Source organism: Zootoca vivipara, chromosome 8 (genome assembly GCF_965207765.1).
Source record: "Zootoca vivipara chromosome 8, rZooViv2.hap1.1, whole genome shotgun sequence".
Classification (NCBI taxonomy): domain Eukaryota; kingdom Metazoa; phylum Chordata; class Lepidosauria; order Squamata; family Lacertidae; genus Zootoca; species Zootoca vivipara.
Window position 1 is genome coordinate 87203425 of NC_142591.1, and position 21899 is coordinate 87225323.

General features: G+C 48.8%; 1 protein-coding gene across 1 annotated transcript in view; it reads left to right on the forward strand.

The window, feature by feature from the left end:
• Positions 1 to 21899, forward strand: part of BOP1 (BOP1 ribosomal biogenesis factor) — a 72612-nt gene that overhangs the window by 26549 nt on the left and 24164 nt on the right. The gene's annotated exons all lie outside the window — the stretch shown is intronic.

The following is a 21899-nucleotide window of genomic DNA, read 5'->3' on the forward strand; positions in this document are numbered from 1 at the left end:
TCTTTTGTCCTTCTGCCTTGGGTTCTCTCTCTCTGTGTGTGGCTGGCATTGTAACCCTGGGCTTTGCAGGGGTGTTGCAAGTGGGCATCTTGGGCTGTTGAGGGGTTGCTTGTTCGTTTCAGCTTCTCTCCTATCCTCTGAGCACACAGCAAGGCCCAGCATGCAGGCCAGCCGGAGGAAACCAGGGTGGCTGGGTTATTGGGCAGTGGCGGGGCAGACTGCTTTGCCTGCTGTTGCCCTCAGAGAGGTCAGTGCTGCCTGGCATCCTGCTCTGGTCCAGCTTAGCCACTTGGCTGACGTATCACCGCCTGTGTGCAGACGCTGGCATGGCAAGGAAGCACCGCGGCACTTCTATTTTGGGCTCTCCAGGCAGAGAGCTGCCCTCTCTCTCGGCTTGGGGCTGGGTGTGGTGTGAGGCCCCCCTGCCGAACGGGTGTGGGTGCCCTCATAAAAAGAGGGAAGGAATTACTCTGTCTTCTGGCCTCCCCCAAATTGATTTTTGAAGTGTTTGCATAGAAGTGTGTTATGTGGGAGGAAAAAGAGAGGGGGTTGGCAGGGAGAGCTTTTTTTATCCTGGAAAAAATGACATCAGTGAATAGTTGAAACGATCATCTCTCTCTCTCTCTGACCCAGAAAGGGAGAGAAACCCACAGCAGCTTTGAGGTGAGGAGTGGAAACTTTCTTTCCATTTATTTTCCCCCTCTGTGCGCTGGGTTCGTCTCGGCTTACGGCTGCCCTTTTGGAGGCAAGTTTACCTCCATTCCGCCGGGGTCTGCTGGGATTCCTGCCTTGCTGCCGGAACCAGAGCTCCAAAGAGGAAGGAAAGTGGGCTTAGTCAACCCAGCCGTGTCTGGTGCTGTCGGCACCCGGCGGCTGCTGCTGCTTCTTGCCTTTGCTTTCTCCAAAACGCCCAGCGCATGTTGCAGAAGCTCAGCAGGGCTGCTTTCTGAGAGCTGCACTCCATGGGCCATTTCTTCCACCTGTGCAGTTGTTAGAAGTGATGGATAGCTACAGCCTTCTCAGTTCATGGTATGAGACATCAGATGTCACATAGAGAGGCTATGCACAAATGTGGTCTCTGGATGGCCTATAGCCATCACAGGTCTCTTTGTGATGACTCTGGTTGCCCAACATACAGTGAAAGATTTCTCTTCTTCCCCAGGCCAGGGAACTCTTGCAAACTATGGAGAAGGAAAAGCAGGGTGGATTTGATTTAAATCAAATCGATTTAAATCACAATTTAAAACACTAGTCAGTAAGATTTGATTTAAACCTCTCTCTTTTTAACAGAAAGACTCATTCTTACTGGTATAAAAAAATTCCTTCCAGTAGCACCTTAGAGCAGTGTTTCCCAACCAGTGTGCCTCCAGATGTTTTGGGACTACAACTCCCATCATCCCTAGCTAGCAAGACCAGTGGTCAGGAATGATGGGAGTTGTAGTCCCAAAACATCTGGAGGCACACTGGTTGGGAAACACTGCCTTAGAGATCAACTAGGTTTGCCATTGGTATGAGCTTTTTTGTGCATGCACACTTCTTCAGATACACTGAAACAGAAGATCACCAGACCCTTATATATTACCGTAGTGAGAGGGTGGGGAGGGGTATTACTCAGAAGGGTGGTGGGAATGGGTGATTGGCTGATAGGTGTGGTAAACCTGTTGACGATGGTTAATGACAGCAATTGGTCTTACAGGAAAAAGCAATGGGTGAGATGGCTAAACATAGCTTTGTCATGTTGTTGTTGTTGTTTAGTCGTTTAGTCGTGTCCGACTCTTCGTGACCCCATGGACCATAGCACGCCAGGCACTCCTGTCTCGCACTGCCTCCCGCAGTTTGGTCAAACTCATGTTCGTAGCTTCGAGAACACTGTCCAACCATCTTGTCCTCTGTCGTCCCCTTCTCCTAGTGCCCTCCATCTTTCCCAACATCAGGGTCTTTTCCAAGGATTCTTCTCTTCTCATGAGGTAGCCAAAGTATTGGAGCCTCAGCTTCACGATCTGTCCTTCCAGGGAGCACTCAGGGCTGATTTCCTTAAGAATGGATAGGTTTGATCTTCTTGCAGTCCATGGGACTCTCAAGAGTCTCCTCCAGCACCATAATTCAAAAGCATCAATTCTTCGGCGATCAGCCTTCTTTATGGTCCAACTCTCACTTCCATACATCACTACTGGGAAAACCATAGCTTTAACTATACGGACCTTTGTCGGCAAGGTGATGTCTCTGCTTTTTAAGATGCTGTCTAGGTTTGTCATTGCTTTTCTCCCAAGAAGCAGGCGTCTTTTAATTTCGTGACTGCTGTCACCATCTGCAGTGATCAAGGAGCCCAAGAAAGTAAAATCTCTCACTGCCTCCATTTCTTCCCCTTCTATTTGCCAGGAGGTGATGGGACCAGTGGCCATGATCTTGGTTTTTTTGATGTTGAGCTTCAGACCATATTTTGCGCTCTCCTCTTTCACCCTCATTAAAAGGTTCTTTAATTCCTCCTCGCTTTCTGCCATCAAGGTTGTGTCATCTGCATATCTGAGGTTGTTGATATTTCTTCCAGCAATCTTCCAGCCTTTCGCATGATGAATTCTGCATATAAGTTAAATAAGCAGGGAGACAATATACAACCTTGTTGTACTCCTTTCCCAATTTTGAACCAATCAGTTGTTCCATATCCAGTTCTAACTGTAGCTTCTTGTCCCACATAGAGATTTCTCAGGAGACAGATGAGGTGATCAGGCACTCCCATTTCTTTAAGAACTTGCCATAGTTTGCTGTGGTCGACACAGTCAAAGGCTTTTGCATAGTCAATGAAGCAGAAGTAGACGTTTTTCTGGAACTCTCTAGCTTTCTCCATAATCCAGCGCATGTTTGCTATTTGGTCTCTGGTTCCTCTGCCCCTTCGAAATCCAGCTTGCACTTCTGGGAGTTCTCGGTCCACATACTGCCTAAGCCTGCCTTGTAGAATTTTAAGCATAACCTTGCTAGCGTGTGAAATGAGCGCAATTGTGCGGTAGTTGGAGCATTCTTTGGCACTGCCCTTTGTCATGTATAATGAGATAAGAATCCCATGTCTCTATTCAGACCAGGTCTCTCCATGGTTTTAAGTTTGGTAATAAGTTGCAGTTCAGCAACTTCTCTTTCCTGTCTATTTCTGAAATTTGCAACTTATTACCAAACTTAAAACCATGGAGAGACCTGGTCTGAATAGAGACAATCTTAATATTGACAACCAGATGAAAGTTTCATTTTTGGAATAATAAAATTTCAGAGTAGTTTTTACAGTTATATCAAAAATCACTGATTAGGTTATACTATTAGAAATACATAGACAGATAATTATGAAATTATTGTGAGGTTTAATAAGTTAACTGTTTATATTTGGACAACTTTTCTGCTGTACTTTATTGGAAGGAGAAAAATAATCATTTCTTTAATAACAATTTAAACAATTCATTTAACTAAAACAATAACATTATAGCATATGTATCCATGTTTGTTAACTGATGTGGTTAAATGGTTTTTTTTATAAAAAAAACTTGCACTGAGTTTTAGCACACATGAAAAACTTATAACAAATCCTTATTTCCTGATGAATAGCTTTTGGACTATAATGTAACTTAAATAGAAAATTAGAAAGATTTTTTTTCCAGCAAAAGCATGTTATTTTAAAAAATCTGATTAAAAATTTTAAAATCTGATTAAAAAAAAAATATCAATCATCGATTTTTATCCACCCTGAGGAAAAGCAAACTCTGGTCCTGTACCGAGTTCCTTGGCATTGTTTGCATTCTTTCCCCGTCATCCCTAGTGATGGAGGCACTTGGAAGCAGCAGCAGTGGTTCTCACTTTTTGGTTGTCTGCAGAGCCCACCATAGCCAAAGGGCCCCCTCAGCTCCCAAATGCCGCCACTGGGGGCTGCTCAGTTGGCTCTCAACACACTGCAGTGCCTTTTCAGAGGTGGCTCCCTGCTTGTGGGATGCACTCCCTGGTGAGGGGCGTCTTTCGCCCTCATTATTTACTTTTAGGAGGAATTTCAAACATTCCTTTTTACCCAGGCATTTGAAGATACTGAAAGATACTGTTTTTGGAAATACTGAGTCCACTGGTTGAGAATTTTTAAAACTGTTTTTAGAATGTGATTCAAAATGTTTTTATTTCCTTTTGGAGGAAGAATAAATAATTTCTTTGTACATCCTGGGTGGGTGGGAACCACAAAACTGGCCAATTACCATGAAAATTCAAGATTTGTGGACTTCTCATTTCTGGAACCCATCCTGACTACTACAGTTTGATTAAGAATTCTGTGGAACTTGAAAGCTTGCAAAATGCATTGTAAACTTTGGTCCTCAGCCTCATATTAACCCAGCCCATTTTGGTGTTTGTAAAGTAGATTTCATTTCTTGTTACAGTTAAGAGAAGTTGGTGCTTGGGTAATTAAGTAATTAGCAGGAAATGAAGGGGCACCGTTGCTCAGCGGAAGGGTAATGAGTTATTGTAACATCTACATCTTCAGAAATGGTTTGTGAAGTTGGTAAAGCAGGTCTTATGGGTTGGAGAGGGCAGACCAATGGGTGGCCCAGGTGAGGTGTCTGGTCTCCAGCCAAAGCTGGGGGCATTGCGGAGCCCTTCAGAAATACTTTGGTTGCTTCCCACATTGCCATTCAGCCACATGCTTGTCTGGGGTGCAACTGGGGGAGACATGGAGACACATCAGTGGGAAATGATGATAAGAACAGAAGACCCACGTTCTTCCTTTTCTGCTTGGAGAGCTTATGGGCAGTGAGATGGTGGATCCCAGTGGCATGGAGGGGAGGAGGGGAAAACCTGGAAAAGACCTGATCTCCTTTTCCTCGGTAGGTGAGCCTTGGGCCACGTGCATTTGTGTACATTCCCGCAGCAGGGAGCTCTCCTCGCCATGCTCAGGAATGTCTTGGCACCAGGGATGATGCTCCGATGCTTGAGCCCCACGTCATCCTGTCCTCTGCCCGTCTTTCCCTCCAGGCTGCTGCTGCGCTCTGTGGCTGCTACGTTGGTTTTGATTTACACCCAGCATGAAGTATTTTATTTTTCTGGACGGCAAGGGTAGAGTTTCAGAGTTCCTTTCCCCTCAGTTTAATTGAGCTTTAATGAAGATAGATCCAGAAAGATTTCTCTGGAAGAAAAGCAGCTCCTCTGCAGGGTTTATACTTAAGGGTAGGAATTCACTCGTCATCAGATCGGCTAGACTGGAAGATGCCAGCTCATGGGTACTTATTATTTTTATGTGAAAAGGAGTAGACAGCCCTTGTTGATTTCAAATAGGCCACAAATCTGGAGGCAATTGCAATCGCTTTTGACAGTGAAAGCCAGGCATCCCCAAACTTCGGCCCTCCAGATGTTTTGGACTACAATTCCCATCTTCCCCGACCACTGGTCCTGTTAGCTAGGGATCATGGGAGTTGTAGGCCAAAACATCTGGAGGGCCAAAGTTTGGGGATGCCTGGTGAAAGCCATGAGATATAGTTCCCCAACTCAAGAAATGATAAACCTTTAGGAGGGAAGGGACCTCAAATGGTGTGCCCACACAAGTGGAGCCCAAACAGGCATAAGCTGTGCTTGTAAGTGCAATAATGGATCTGCCCTCATTCCAACCTCCATGCCTGAGAAGAGAGTCTAAATTTATGTGACAAACCCTTGAATGTGGAAAGTGCCCTCAGTGCAGCTAGCTCAGTATTGGCTCTCCAGGATTTCGGGCACAGCTCTCTCCCAGCTGTGACTGGTTTCTACTTGCGCTGGAGCTGACAGCTGTGGAAGGAGCTGCCGAGAGCCCTGGGCACCCTGTCTGTGGCACTCTCCTTGCTTCTCACCTGCTCCATTTCACCATTCTTTCGGGAAGAAGCATAATAATGGCCCAACAGGGTCATCCTTTAAACAGGACAGACTCCCCACTCCCACTTGATGTAGTGGTGGCCACCAGCTTAGCTGGATTTAAAAGAGAATTTCAACAAATTCATAGAGGATGACTACCAATGGGTCCTAGTCTTGCTTGCACAGTATGAGAAGCAGCCTGCCTGTGAATTGCAAGTGGGGAGACCGCTGCTGTCGCACTCCAGTCCTGCTTGTGGGCTTCCCAGAAGAGGCAGCTGGTTGACCACAGACTAGAGGGACCAGCTTTGGCCTGATCCAGCTGCAGCCAAGCTCTTCTTACATGAGTAAGAGCTCCTTGATTGTGGCGCCTGTATCTTGAGGTTTGTCGTTCAAAGCTGAGGTGCCAGGTTGCAAGCGCAGCTCCGGTGCCTTATCCTCTTTCACTTCCTCCCTTCCTTATGGCTGTTGGGTCAATTGGGCTGAAGAAGGGGGCTCTATCCAGATCCCCTCTCTCCCAATTTGCCCACACCCAGGAAATATTTGTATCTTTCCTTTGCTAGAGTCAGGTTTTCCTATCACAGAAAAGCAGCAGTTTTTCTCATTTGCACATTGCATGCAGATGGCAACCAAAGACCTGTGTCCAGATGTGAAGCCCTCTTTTCCATAGATAGGCTTCTGAAGGGGCCAAGCCCCTCCCTCCCCAGAGTGAGAAAAATGGCTGTTGGGGCAGTTGGCTGCAGGGCATGTTTTGAAAAGCTCTCCGAAAGTTGCCCACCTTAGCCTTAAACTCCTAGAACAGGCCCTTGCCTGCATGAGGGTTGCCAGAGGAAACCTTGAAAAGATGAAGGGAGGGAAGAAACATAGTAGAGCTGAGGACTGTCAGAGCATCTTGACTCTGGAAGAGAACTGGGGGGTGAGGGTGGAGGGAGTAGAGTTACAACTGCATCAAGAATCTCATCATACAGTCTTTAACACAGATAAAAAATGATCCTGGGGGAAATTGGAGAATTGATTTAAAAACAGTAAGGTGGAGCTCAACAAATCTGTAAAATATTATGTATGGGAAGGAGACGCCGAATCGTAGACTTGGAAGTGGCAAAAGGTTGTCTCGTCCTCTTCCACCCACCCACTCAAAAGACACCTCCCAAGCCCACACAGTGCAGGAGCTCAGCGCAGACAGAAGGTGCCCTGAGCAAAGTGCTTTGAGAGCAAACGGCTCCAGATGTCTCAGACAAACCAGCCGAGCTACACGCTGCGAAGAGAGAGAAGCACTTTCCTCTGCTCATCGGTTGGTCTCCAGAGGGTTCGGTCCTGCTGGCTGCTGCTTTGTGTTGCCCTCATGGATCAACATCGGCAGGTGCACGTGGCTGCCTATTAGTCACTTGGCACCATCCTGATACCCACCTGTCAAAGTTGGCCCGCAGGGGTGGGGGGGAGATCAAGGCTTGGTTTCCTGGGCCAAAGAGGTTCCCCAGCCCTGCTGCAGCTTGACAACTGCTGCCCCCAGTGTTGTTAGGACACAGGCCTCTTTCCAAGTCACTGTGGCTGTGAAGGTGATGTGGCTTGCTCTGTGAGATAGAGGATTCCCTGGTGGTTGTACAGGTGTCTGGTGCCCTTACTTGAAGGAGGGATGAGACATCTGTACCTCCCCCCCCCCATGATGTTGTTGGACACCAGCTCCCATCAGTGTTGTGGTCAATGGTCAGGGATGGTGATGAGGCGAGTCGTAGTCTGGGGGAGCACAGCATCTGGAGGCCCACAGGCTCCCCATCCTGACTGTAAGCAAACATCCCAAATGAGAAACGCCTGCGAAGACTAAGGGACCTCCGATCTATACAAGTTTGGGGTGGGGTCTCTGTGGCAGATGCAGAGTGTTATATTCAGGGTTTCTGCTCCTTGTGAATGTGTCCTCAGCTCTGTGGTTTGCCTTCCTCAGCTCTGGAGTTGCAAAGAGGCCTGCAGCGTTGCTTTGATGGTAATCTTCGTTGTTACTACAGTTCTGCCATGGAGTCTTGGCAAGCCTTTGAGCTCCCTCCGTTCGCTTGCTCTGCCTCCTGAAGGAAATCTTTCTTTAATGGGCTTTTCTGCAGAGCAGGGCCTTTTGTTTGCCTAAGCAGGAGGGATATTGACATGGAAGTCTTGGCAGCTTCTCTCTGACAGTTTTCTGGGATTCTGGGCTGCCTTGTTACGCTTTTGGAGAGTTTGTGTGTGTTTGTGTGGTTGCAGCATTCTGGAGGGGTATAGGCCAAGGCCAACTTTTGTCACCTTTACTGTTTTCCTACATCCAGTGCCTCTTAGCCATTTTGTCTCATCCACAATCTGTGATCCCACCTGATTGTTAACATTGCATGCAGAGAAAGTACACAAGGACATGGGAAGCTGCCTCATCCTGAGTCAGACCATTGGCCCATCCAGCTCAGTGTTGTCTACACTGACTGGCAACAACCCTCCGGCCTTCTACGCTACTTGGAAGTGCCAGAGATTGAAGCTGGGACTTTCTGTGTGGAAATCAGATCCTCCGGCACTGAGTTATGGCCCTTTCCTGAAGGTGAAAGCCTTGGTGCTTTAAGAGGGGTAAAAGAAGGAAGATGATAATTCTTTCAGAACAAAAATGACTGCTTAAGAATGGCACCAGTTATGGCTGTGTGTGTAAGTTCTTCTGAGAGGCAGCCAGGAAAGCAGAGGGATAGACTCGTGCACAGGCTCATATCCCTTCTCAGCCGTGACCTTGGGACATCCCATTATCTCTTTGCCACCATTTCCCACCTGTAAAATGGGCAGAACAGCTTGGCTGGTGTGTTGTGACAAAGTAATAATAACGGCAGCAGCAAGGCGGTTTGTGAAGTGCTTGATTGTGATTGAAAAGGCGAAAGTAATTAGTCTGTTACTGTTTGGTAAAGGGACCCCCTGACCATTAGGTCCAGTCGTGACCGACTCTAGGGTTGTGGCGCTCATTTCACATTATTGGCCGAGGGATCCGGCATACAGCTTCCAGGTCATGTGGCCAGCATGACAAAGCCGCTTCTGGTGAACCATTCACCTTCCCGCCATTCACCTTCCCGCTATAGCAGTACCTATTTATCTACTTGCACTTTGACGTGCTTTTGAACTGCTAGGTTGGCAGGAGCTGGGACAGAGCAACAGGCGCTCACCCCGTCGCGGGGATTCGAACCGCCGACCTTCTGATCAGCAAGCCCTAGGCTCTGTGGTTTAACCCACAGCGCCACCCGCGTCCCTGTTAGAAAGGTGTAAACCACTCTGGTTCTGATTTGATTCTAGGGTGTATTTTAATTGATTGCTTGATTTTATCTTGATGTGTTATATAATTGATGTTAGCAGCTCTGAGCCCGGTTTTGGCCAGGGAGGCCGGGGTATAAATAAAATTTATTGTTGTTGTTGCTGCTGCTGTTATTATTATTCAGGCTTAGCCACCCTCCAGCTTTGTGCTGCCTCAGGACGCAACTGTGATGCTGCCTTGCTTCCTCTTCATTCTGGGGAGGGTGCGGGATGTCAGCAGGGAAATTTGCTTACCCACCCAGTTTGAGGCTGACAGAGGGCTGTGCTTCATCTGTGTCTCTTATAACCTTTAACAAGCTGGGCCTGGTTTGCACAGAAGCAAGATCTGGGTGGTTCCTTTATAAGGGAGCTGAGGAGGGTGGGGGGCAGTGAGCAGTTTTTGCCCCTGGACTGCACAGTGCTGGAAGGTGCCCTGGGTGCAACCTTGGGGGTGGTGAGTCCTTTGCCAGAGAGATGTGTGTGTTGCTGCCAAATGCAGATACACCCTGTAACTCCAAAACCTCCAACTTCCAACATGGAGCTCTCTGGCATCTCCAGCAACATGCTGCCACCCCACCAGCCAGGCAGTTAATAAGCAGGCCTGGTCTGCTTAGCGGAGAGGGCTGGAAGGGGTCCTGCTGCAATGAACCCTTCCTTCCTTCCTCCCAGTCCCAGCCAGCTTGAGGGAAGGCTGGCGTGGAGCAGAGAGTTTTGTTTCTTTCTCTTGCTGGAGGACCTTGGCAAATCCCAGGGCACCAACAAGGGATCTCTGTGCCCTTTGGGAGTGGCTCTTGCGGTGTCTAGAATGGAAAAGTCCAGTTGTCAAAGCTGAGAGCAGGACGTGCCAGTAGCAACAGCCAATTGGGGTAGTGGCAACTGAGGCGAAAACACAGTGAATATTGGAGGCAGAAAGAGAAACTTTCTCTGCAGGCCATAAATCAGCCTGGAAAAGAGGGGAGTTCAGGATTTGGCATGGAAGAGCTGTTGACTGCATGGAAGCTGGGGTGCTGCTGTGCCCCCAAAGGAGAGTTTGAGTCTCTGCTGGGATGTGCAGGGGGAGAGAGGCAAAAACTGGAACAAGCTTGCTGGAGAAGGGAAGGAGACCCTTGAGGACTTGCTGCACTAAGGGGAGTGCTGCATACATTGGCCTGAGGGGAGGATTGCATCTGCTGCTTTGGGGGCGCAAATGCACACAAAGGGAGAGAAAGAAACATGGGCTTATTTCATAGAATCACAGAACTGTAAGAGTTGGAAGGGATCCCGAGGGTCATCTAGTCCACCCCCTGCAATGCAAGAATCTCAACCCACGGTTCCCCATCCAATTTGAAACCATACCAGACCCTGCTTAGCTTTGCAAATGTGCTAGTAGTTTTATTGCTTTGTGTTTGCCTTGCTATCTCTTATTTCTGTGTCTTTTCTTTTCCTAATAAAATGCACTGGTTGTTTTCAGAGCTCCTTACTGATTTCACAGGCAGGTTCTGCCTACATCTCATATCTTCTAATCCTTGAAATTCACACTCCTGAATGGTGCTACAATCTTAAAGAGGGTGTGTGTGTCTGGAATGCTGTATGGCTTAAAAGTACTGTTGGACAGACAGACACTTCTGCAACCAGTCACTATGGCAGATCCTACGGGATAATCCCAATAATATAAGCCGCCCTGATGTGAGCTATGAAATGACCATGCTCAGGACAGCGACTACTTCGGTAATTGGGATTCTGGGCGGCTGTTTCTGCTCCTTTGGGCCTGTTGGGCTCTCAGCGTTGTGAGCTGGCCCCCTCCGTGGTGGAGGGGTGCCTGTACTTGTGCAAACAAGGGTCTGTCTGTGCCCCCTCTTCCGCCCGCTGCCGCGTGCTCCCCTTCCCGCCCCATTCCCTTCAATTGGAGCTGACGCACGCTATTTGTCGGAGATAAAAAATAGCAGAGGAGTAATGGAAAGACAGAAGGCACAGGAAGGCGGTTTGGTCGTTAGAGACAGAAGAGCAGAATTAACGTGCAGTGGGGGATTTGGAGCGAACACTGCCTGCATTGTAATCGGAGAGGGGCAAGGGGGGGGGAGAGAGAGACCGAGTGAGCGAGACTGACCCCCAATCCCCTGGAGGGACGCGGGGAGAGTAGCAACGAGGAGAGAGTGAAGGATTCCAGAGGTGGACTGGCTTCCTCTTTCACCAGACAGACACAAGGGAGACGGGCAGGGCGCCAGCTCCTGTACCTGCACTTCCAATCTGGGCCATTGACAGCTGGAGCTACTTTGCAGGGGAGGGGGGAGGGGAGGCAGGCAGGGCAGCAGCAGCATGCAGGCTCTTCCGCTGGAAAGGGGAGGGATGGTGCCTTGTGAAGTCGGGGCGGCTGCCGCTGCCGCCGCTGCTGCTGCTGCTGGACATGGTGGAGGAGGTGCAGGAGCCGTAGTCCTTGCCGGCTGCTCTCAAAGCAGTGGCAATGGAGGGGTGCCAGGATATCCTGTCCCCAGAGGAACCAACCAGAGACCCTCAGCCAGGCAGTCTGCAACCCTGAGTTCAGGCGAGACGGGACGGATCTGGGGACAGATCTGCAGACACAGTCCCAGCTGGCAAGCGTTGAGCAAGCAGGCCAGCCTCCCTGGGGGAGGGAGAGCCTCGCAGCAGCTAAATCAGAGGAAGAAAGGGCTGCCCCGCCAGTCCCACTGGGAGAAGAGGGAGGGGGGCACATGTGTTTCTTGGCAGCCTTGCAGGTGCAAAACAGTGACACAGGCATAAGCACCTTGTGATGGATCATGTGGTGAGGGCAGCAGTTCATTCACTCTTCCACCCACCCAATTTGGGGCAGGAGGCCCAGGTCCTCAGTCTTCTTCCCCCTGGGTATAGAGGAAGCCACACTAGGAGTGCCAAGGTCCCTCTTTGGGACAGCTGTGCATGTGGCTGCTGGAGCCAAAATGAGATGCCTTTCCCTCTTCTTGTGGGGAGAGGAGAGTGTTTCAGTGCAGGGTGGGAAAGTGGGGCAATGGCTGGGAGGGTTTGGAGGGCAGCTGGGCCCCCAGTGCACCGGAGCCCTCTGGGCTCCTCTGGCCTGCCTACTTTTCAGCTGCTTCTCCAATACAACACACACATGCATATATAATCTTATATAAGCCCAAGATGTCCAAGCCAGTTGTCCCTGTTCTGAACCCATGAATATTTGAGGCCTCTTTTTGTCTTTACCTTGTTCCAAGCAGGGATTGAAGCCAGAGTGGCATCCTTTCCATCCCAGCCATGTGTGGGTTCCTGGAGGATTAGGAAGAGGAAATCTGGACTTAGGTTACTCTCAATATTGTGTTTTAATTTTGTTTGATTCTGATCATGTTGGCTCTATAGTCTCTCTTCTCCCCACGCCCCCAGCCCCAAAGCCCTTAATAGCTTGGCTTCGAGCAATTCCTCTCCACGTGCTCCTCTGGCTTCTTGTTTCTAGAGCTCCCTGGGGAGGTCTGTAGCCTTGTGGAAGATGACTGGAACTTGGTCCATGGGGTGGGAGCACCGGAGGGCTTGCCGCTTAACCTGACGTTGAGTGTGCTTGCTGGCTCCCACTTACTCTTGTGTTCTTCCACACTGGAAGATTTCACTTGCCCTATGGGACCAAAGGCTGGAGGCTTGTAGATCAAGATCTCTAGCTTGTGGCATGCGCATTTGCTCTGGAGAAAATCCCCACCAACAGGGCAGGAGAGCAGAGGCTCCTCCTGCCAGTTCTGGTAATGCTTTGCAATGCTGCACATGCTCCTCACCTGTGCTCTTGGACACCTTGGCCTACTTCAAACTAGCAAAGTTGGGTGTGTGGAGGAATGGTGCCTGTAAGAGGAGGAGGAGGAGGTGTGGAAGGGATTTCTTCAAAAAAGTATACCTATCGAAGTCATGAAACACTGTCAGATGAACAAGTAAAGCAGTTGAAGCTGGTGACATGTTCACCAGTAGAGGACCACAGTCTTCTGTCTTAGAGAGACCTCCCAGTTACTTACCACCTTCGTTTGTAGATTACTTTTGAAGTTTTTCTCAGCCCTGCACTCCTGAACCGAAGCTGAATGCTTTTGTTTTTCTTGAAACCAGTTTGCTGGTCCTTCTGGGTTGAGATGAGTATTGATACAGACAGTGTTTCAATGACTTCCTACGGCATGCAAACTTGTTTTACTGGACAATACATTGAGACTGTTTCTGTAAAAAGCTTCTCTATAGCTTTTATACGAAACGGCTGTGTGAGTGTGAAGAGGCCCCCCACTTGAACTGCTCTCAGCCCCCTGTCATTCAAGTCCTCTCTCTGTTTGTAGAAGGGCATTCGTTGGGGCAGTTGACCTCTTCTTCTGCCCCCACTGCTCTGCAATGTACCTCATTGCCACATTGGTGTTCATATTTGGGAGCCATTGAGCAACCACCTGTTCAGAAGAGGCTGCCACTTTGTATTAGGATGGAGACACAGCTCTTGGAGATGCCTCTCCCAGCTTGCCCTCTTACTTTGTTGGAAGCTACCCAGAGTAGCTGAGGCAACCCAGTCAGATGGGTAGAGTACAATAAATACTTACTATTATCATAATCATTATTATTGAAGCCTGTTGCCCATGGGCACTGCAGGATTGGGGCCGTGGTGTGCTCCACTCCCTTTCTGGCAGGTCCTGAGAGTGCTTTGCCAGCTGCCAAGTGCAGACACACATCCCATCCTATCTACGTCAAGAATCTTTTTTCCTGGTGCCTGGATTTAGAGCTACTCCAACAAGCAGCTATTCCCATCTGGGAGTTTCCTTCATGGGAGTGCCCAGCCTGCGTTTCTAGCTCGCTCTCTCCCAATGGGACACCCCTGAAAGTGATCCAGAAAGGAAAGGAAAATCTTTGCTTCTGCTTCCCTTGCTTGGTTAAACCCCCCAAAATATGGCTTCCTAAAAGCATAACCCTGGCCACCAAACGTGGGCCCAGATGAAAAGCTGCTCTGATGCTTCCAGGAGATGTTCAGCCCTGTGGGACAGCCGCTGAGTAAATAGTTCACTTCTCAGACTCTTGCCACCTGGACTTGCCATTCAGGTGAGGCATTCAAGAGAATGTGCTTAGTTAATTGTAGGTTTATATCAGGGGTCTCCAAACTAAGGCCTGGGGGCCGGATGCGGCCCAATCGCCTTCTAAATCCAGCCCACGGCCGGTCCGGGAATCAGCATGTTTTTACATGAGTAGAATGTGTCCTTTTATTTAAAATGCATCTCTGGGTTATTTGTGGGGCATAGGAATTCATTCATATATTTTTTTCAAAATATAGTCCAGCCCCCCACAAGGTCTGAGGGACAGTGGACCGGCCCCCTGCTGAAAAAGTTTGCTGACCCCCGGTTTATAGGGCTCTGTCAGCCAAAGTATACAGAAAAAATGAGGCATCAAACAAGACCATTGTCAGCATACATTATGGACGCTGGGCAACCTTCATACTTATTCAGAGCATAAACAGAGTATAAACAGCCTGATGTTTTATAAAACGTTTAAGTGGTATTTAATATAAAAACAATATCACTGAAACAGAAATGCAACATAAAATCTGTAAAACAGATGAATGAAATAAAGGAATATTAGTAATATTAGAAAGGAATATTAAAAGCATTCATTTAAACAAATAGTCCTAGTTTATGGGTCAGGGAAACCTGGGCAAGAAGACAAGCCTATCCATAAGAAGAGCCTGCTGGATCAGGCCAAAGGCCCATCTAGTCCAGCATCCTGTTCTCACAGTGGCAGAACAGTTGCCTGTGGGAAACCTGAAGTCAGGCTTCAAACACAGGACCTTTATTCCCCTCCTGTGACTTCCAGCAACTGGGATTCAGAAGCCCTCCTGCCTCCAAGGGTAGAGGCAGAGCCGAGTCATCAGGGCTAGAAGCCATCATAGTTCTCTCTTCCAGGAATTTGCCTGATCCCCTTGTAAAGCCATCCAAGTTGGTGGCCATCACTGCCTCCCGTGGGAATGAGTTCCATAGTTTAACCCTCAAAGCATCTCAGTTGAAACATGCAAAGAGATCAGGTCCCATAGTTCTACACCTGCACACTGCCATCTGCAGGTATGGTTTGCTGCAGATGAGGGTAATTTTAACCTGAAGTTTAAAGAGTCGGGCAAAGGCGTGTCTCTATGTGGAAGCAGACTCCCAAGTCTCAGAGAAGGACGTGAGTCTCTGGAAATGTCCTTTTCCCTCCCCCAGTTGTGGAATACAGTACAGACAGATATTTAGACCCTGTCATCGGTGATGTCCCACACCTGGGAAAGATTTCCATACTTCCTGTGCTAATAACTGCAGCTTATTGTGCCCCAAGCGGAGGACTACTGTCATCACAAATTGGGTCAGTTCTCTCACCTGGCCCAAGTTTAACCTCTCTTTAAAGTATTGGCTAGAGGAGGGGACCCTCTGGGGAAGATTGGGGGGAAACTACACAGGGGAGGAGAGGAAGGGGAATCCCATCATGCAAGCACAAGCCCACTCACACAACATTAGATATCACCACAGTGTTTTTGGGTTTTATTTTTAATTCTAAAATTGCGTTTATGCTAGCTTATCTATACCGTGAGCCATATTTGCCTTGAAAAGCAAGATGTAAAAAAAAAAAGAGTCACAACATATTGTGACAATATACTGAACTTCCCACGAGGCAAAGCTTTTTACCATTCTTCTCAGCATACACGTGCAAACTTAGTCAAAATAGTTTTTTCCCCAGAAAATTGACTTTTGGTTATTGCATCTTTTTAAAAAAAAATGAAATGTGAGTGTTGAGAGTCTCCCTTCTCTGCCCAGCCTTCAGCAACCTGGTGCTCTCCAGTTTCTGTTGGACCACAGCTGCCATGAGCCTCAGCATCACAGGGCCATACTGGCTGAGAGTTATAGTCTGAAGCGCCTGGAGGGCAGCAGGCTGGCGGAGGCTTCACCGGACCTCACTTGATGTTAAGGTCCTAGGACAAAGCTCTCGCCTCTCACTTGGCGGCTTCCTCAGAGCTGTGGCTAGCCTATCATGCATGGAGCACTAGTCCACCCAGGCACAGCCTTGGCAGTAAATTCGGTGCCCTGGGGCAACTCTCTTCAACAGCCGCCGGAAAGGTGTGTAAAAAAAGGCTTTCCCTTTCTTCTGCGGGACCTTTGCAACTTTAACAGCCATCCTATAATTTTCACCTGTGTTCTCTTAATGCCTTCCCAGCTGTGCGCATTGCCAGAGGGTATCTGGCAGGGGGCCTGCACGGGAAGGCATGCACATGGAAGCAATTGGGAGGCAGGCTCCAGGGCTACAGGCCAGTCCTCCTGAGGGGTGGTTCTCAGGGCGGCCCTGTCACCTCCCACAGGCTGGCTGTCCCCTCTGCAGGCCAGGGGCACAGAGCAAATGGGGAGCACCCCATGGCTCTTAGGCGGTTCTCACTTGTCACTTGCCCTCCCATGTTTGGTGCTGGGGATGGGATGGACGCCAGCCAGGGAGGCATCTGCTGCTCAGCCTGCCTCAGCTGTTGTTGCTGCTGCTGCCAGGCAATGGCTCCCCGGGTGCTTGTTTGGCTAATGTGTATGAAAGTGCCATAAAGCTTCTCGGCTGGCAGACGGCCCTGTTGTCTTTGCTCTTGGCTCAACAAGTGGCCAGTGTGGAAGCCCCACCACCACCCTGTGGTCAGTATGGGAGGAGGGAGACTCGGGTGATGGAGGCCCCATGCTGTCTTGGTAGCGACAGCCGAGGCTCAGGTTGCTGCTGGTGCTTTGGAGTCTCTAATTTGCCCCAGATCCGTGACGGGAGGCTGGAGGACCTTCCCACCACCTTTGCTGCGAAGGGAAAACACAATGTTGAGGAAACTGTAGACACAGACCCATCAGCAAGGAGGAGGCTCAGAATTACGCAAGGGCAATGCAGCTCCTCACAAAACACGGAATGTCAGAAAGCAAACCACCCCTTTCCCCCATTCAGCTAATAGTATCCCGTGGCTTCTGAACTGAGAGCCCCAGAGGCTCAGAACGCCATTGTTTTGTTTGTTTCCATGCTTCTGGCTGCAAAATCCTCACGGGAGTGTGGATACTGACACATTTGGGAGCCAGCCTGAACCACTGGGTGCTAGCCACATGCCTGGTCATCTAAGTGTTCAGCCCCAACTTCAGGTCATTCATGCACAAGTTTAAAAGCCCCTTTCTTGATGCAAGTCATGGGGGTACCCCAGTTCTTGTATCCTAGCCCAGAACTATGTTTGGTATGGCAGCAAAACTGCCTTGAGAGACTAGGAGAGGGGTAGGTGACCCTGCTTATTCTCACAGCAATCTCCTGGAATGGATCCATGCAGTGGTGGTTGGGGGCATTGCATTACGGTGGTTCCTGTCCTATCTTTGGGCCTGTTTTCCAGAGTAGTTATGGACGTAGGAGCTCAGCAGCATGGGAGTTAATCCTGTGGCACCCCACAAGGTTCCATTCTTTCCCCTTACTATTTCATATCTGTAGGGAGCTGTCGTCAGAGGATTTGGAGTGTTGTGTCACCAATATGCTGATGGCATATCTATCTCTGAGCCACCTGAATCATGAGAGGCAGTTCAAGTGCTTGGAGACAGTGATAGGTTGGATATGGGCCAACAGATGGAGGCTCAGAAGGCAGGACAGTTTTTTTCTGTCCAAGAGGCTGGTAGACAGCCTATTTTGGATGGGGTTGCAGACCCCTGGAAGGAACCAACATTGTCATTGGAGATCCAGGCGCCTTTGGTGACTAGGAGTGCTTGTTTCCATTGCCGGTTGGTTTACCAGATCAAAGATAAGTTGGCCGAGTATAATCCATGCTCTGGTAACTTCTACATTGGATCACACTCTGAAGATGGTTCAGAAGCTGCAACTGGTCCAGAATGAGGCAGCCAGGTTACTGGCAAGGGTGACATGTAGAAAACACACAATTTCTGTTCTAAACAGTTTCTCCCACTCTCCTATGGGACTTTGGCCCCACATACCTGAAAGACCACCTCCTTCCCTACAGACCCTGTCAGATGTTAGATTGGTAGAAGAGGCCGTCTGGGTACATTTGCCTCTCTCAGAGGTTCAAGGGCTCTTTCTGTGGTGGCACCTGAGCTGGGGGATTTCCCCCTTTATGGGTGTGCCTGGTGTCTTCACTATATAGCTTTCAATGTATGCTGAAGACATACCTGTTTCTTTACTCTGGTCTTCGACAGTTAAAAAGATTGTTTTCATGACCTATCTGGGCATTGTTAATTAAAGAATGACTGTTTTTGTTTTACCATACTTTTCCGTGTATAAGATGAGGTTTTTTTAATTTAAAAGTTATGTTAAAAATTGGGGGTTGTCTTATACATGGATAGTGCATAGGGGGGACGTGGGATTGGTTGATGTCGGGAGCCGGAGATTGTCAGCGGCTATTGGGCGTATTATTGGTGTCTGCGGGAAGGACTGGTGTTGATTGGTTGTTTCTGCAGCAGTTGGGCGGGCGATTGGCAGCTTCTTTTGGCGACGGGACAGATGATAGGTGGTTTTTGTGACGTGTGCAAGTGGCAGTGTAGGTCCTCCGTCGGGTGAGTGATTTTCAGCAATCCCCCCTAAACAAAGCTCAACAACTCTGGGCAATCCTCCCCCCATTTTCTTGATTTTGAGTCCCCAAAATAGGGGGCGTCCTATACACAGGGGCGTGTTATACACAGAAACATGGTATTTTGTGGTTAAGCTAATTATTATTAGCCATTGACTGCTTGGAAATTTGTTGCTTACGGCCCTTTTAGGTCAACAACCCAAAATGGTTTATTCACGTCTTCCACGTAAGCTCCCTCCAGTTGGGATGGGCTGATCCAGTGTCAGTGGCATTTTCAACCAGGAATGGGAGGAATGTTTTTGCAAATTGTAACCTACTTGAAATAATTCATAATGGCAATGCTTTCCCTAGAACATGTGATGGCAGCAGCTGGGAAAGGAAAGGGCTTCTTGCTAGGAGGCCCTGCTATGTAGAATAGCAATGGTTGTGAGTGCCTGGAGATTGTGTCATCTCCAGTACGAAGCATCCAGTTAAACCGTCTCTCCTTTGTCTCTCTTCTTTTGCAATCCTGGCTCTTTCATGCCAGAAACCATTCCAAAAATCTATGTTAGCTGTATTTTGGTCCCCAGAGCACTGGGGACTGGGGAACCTGTGTTCACCCCCTTCTTCTTCCTGTGGTAGGAGGGCCCCTGCTGCTGTGGTGGTGCAGGGCCAGGTGTCCTGCAGAGGTGTAACACACTGGGCAGCATATTAATGTGGTGTTACTCTTGACCAGGATATGGCCATTTGGAATACCAGCCATTAAGAGCCAAAGGTTGATTGCCTGCCTGCCTGCCTGCCTGCCAGGCTTGTCTAGCATGACCACGAAGAAGGATAACCATGGACTGGAGGGTGGCTGTGCTCTGCCTTCTGGGGTGGAGGCAGTAATGTTTCTGAATACCTGTTGCTGGAAGCTCTTGTGCTCGGATCCTATAATGGGCATCTGGTTGGCCACTGGGAGAACGGGATGCTAGTCTAGATTGGCCATTGGCCTGACCCAGCAGCCAGGCTCTTACATGCTCATTGTGATCCATTGCAAACTTCCTGCTAAATGGTGACCACCCCCTACAAGGAAGTAAGTTTCCACTTTCTCCAGGGTGTCTTGCACTTGCCTCATTATTCCCCTTGAATGTTTTTTAGTTCTTCAAAGTCATTGACTTAAGAGGACCTGAAACTAGAAGTTTCTCTCCTTTGAATTAACGAGGTGTGTTCCATTTTTTAAGGGCGCAACATGCATGGAGAATCTAATTTGGATGATGCAGTATATGACAGAAGGCTTTGTTTATGCTCTGTGTTAACTAGAAATTGCTAGTCACAGCAGCGATAAAATAATAATAATTTTGTCCTGGTGTAGCATTTCCCTCTACAACCAAATAAGAATTTTGGCTATGTACATGGCTGTTTTTTTGTGTTTATTTCCTTAAAGTGTCAGGCATTGTTCCATTTTCTCTGAATAAACCTCTTTTATTGTTCAATATTCCTCTCTTATATATTGAACAATATTCCTCTCTTGAGGGACCCAGGTGGCGCTGTGGTTAAATCACTGAGCCTAGGGCTTGCTGATCAGAAGGTCGGCGGTTCGAATCCCTGTGACGGGGTGAGCTCCCGTTGCTTGGTCCCAGCTCCTGCCAACCTAGCAGTTCGAAAGCACGTCAAAATGCAAGTAGATAAATAGGAACCGCTACAGCGGGAAGGTAAACGGTGTTTCCATGTGCTGCTCTGGTTTGCCAGAAGCAGCTTTGTCATGCTGGCCACATGACCGGAAGCTATACGTCGGCTCCCTCGGCCAATAATGCGAGATGAGCGTGCAACCCCAGAGTCGGTCACGACTGGACCTAATGGTCAGGGGTCCCTTTACCTTTACCTTATTCCTCTCTTATTCTGGTTATGTAAAAGTTCTGGCTTGCTGGTGAGAATTCTCACCTCTTGATACTATTGAATGTAGTATTCCTCTTTGGAGGGGGGGGAAACAGATTTTTAGGGACACTAAAGGACTTCGGAGGCTCCAGGCTTACCTTAGTTGCTCCTTCTCATAGTCATCTGCTGCCTGCAAGCTAGATTTGAGGTCGTCACTAATAGGCATATATTGTATAAATTTGCACCATGCTTTGTGGGTTCCTATAACTTCCCTTAATAACTCTGAGCTCAGCAGGCAAATTAATTCTGTCCATGTTTGGGAAAATAGCTTTTGTTTAGGTTTGAATCCTTGCTGTTGTTAAAAGTATATGAGCATCTGTTCTTCCTCTGACGGAAGAGCCTCATTTGAAGAGGGCCACAGCTCAGTGGCAGATCACCTGCTTGGCATGCAGAAGGCCCCAGGTTCAGTCCCCAGTGGCATCTCCAGGTGAGGAAGAACCTTGCCTGGAACCCTAGAGAGCCTCTGCGTTCGATGGACCCAGTGGTCTGATTCAATGTAAGGCAGTTTCCTTGGTTCGCCACCAGCTCAAAGCACTGCTCTTTGGACCTAAGCATTGCTGCCTGCTTGGCGGGTGGCAGGTAGTCTAAATAGCTCTGTGGGCCTGTATCCGATCCCGTGGGATAGCTCAATCAGTAGAGCCTGAGACTCTTAATCTCAGGGTTGTGGGTTTGAGCCCCACATTAGGGGAAAGATTCCTGCATTACAGGGGATTGGACTAGATGAGCCTTGTGGTCCCTTCCAACTCTACCATTTTATGATTCTATTGAATGCTAGGATTTTATAATGCTGGGATTTTATTTAATCTGCCTGGGATCTATGGCAAGCGGACCTCTTAGGAGACAGCTGGGTGTTGCAGCTCAGTTCCTTTTCTGCCCCCCCCTTCCCATGGATAGCCTGACTGTCCATGGATGCCTCTGACTCTTGCATCCCATGCCTTGCTTGGGTCCAGTGATGCTTTCCTGCTTGCCCACAAGCTCACATCTCTGTGAGACTCCTGGGAGGAGCTTCAGCTTCTGCCCCCAGCCTCCCACACCTGCTGCCTTTTCTGCAGGCAGAGCCCCCATGTGCTCCTTGCCTTCTCTTTTGGCACTGAGCAAAGGGCAGGGTGCAAAGGGCTAAGGCAGTTCCCTACCACAAGTCGTAGTAGTTTGTGGAGGAGGATAAGGCTGTCGATGGCCAATTGCCACAGGGATGGCTCTTCTTGTGCTCTCTTCTCTACACAAGGCATACCCTGGATGCTGCCAATCTCAGGATTGGCTTGGGGGTCTAGCTGTCCACTTTTGATTTATTTCCCTCCCTGCCTGATTTATTTCCCCAGCATGCTCCGCTCTGATGCAGCACCTCTTTCTCCCCCCCCCCCACAGTGCTTCTTGTTTTCACGATGGC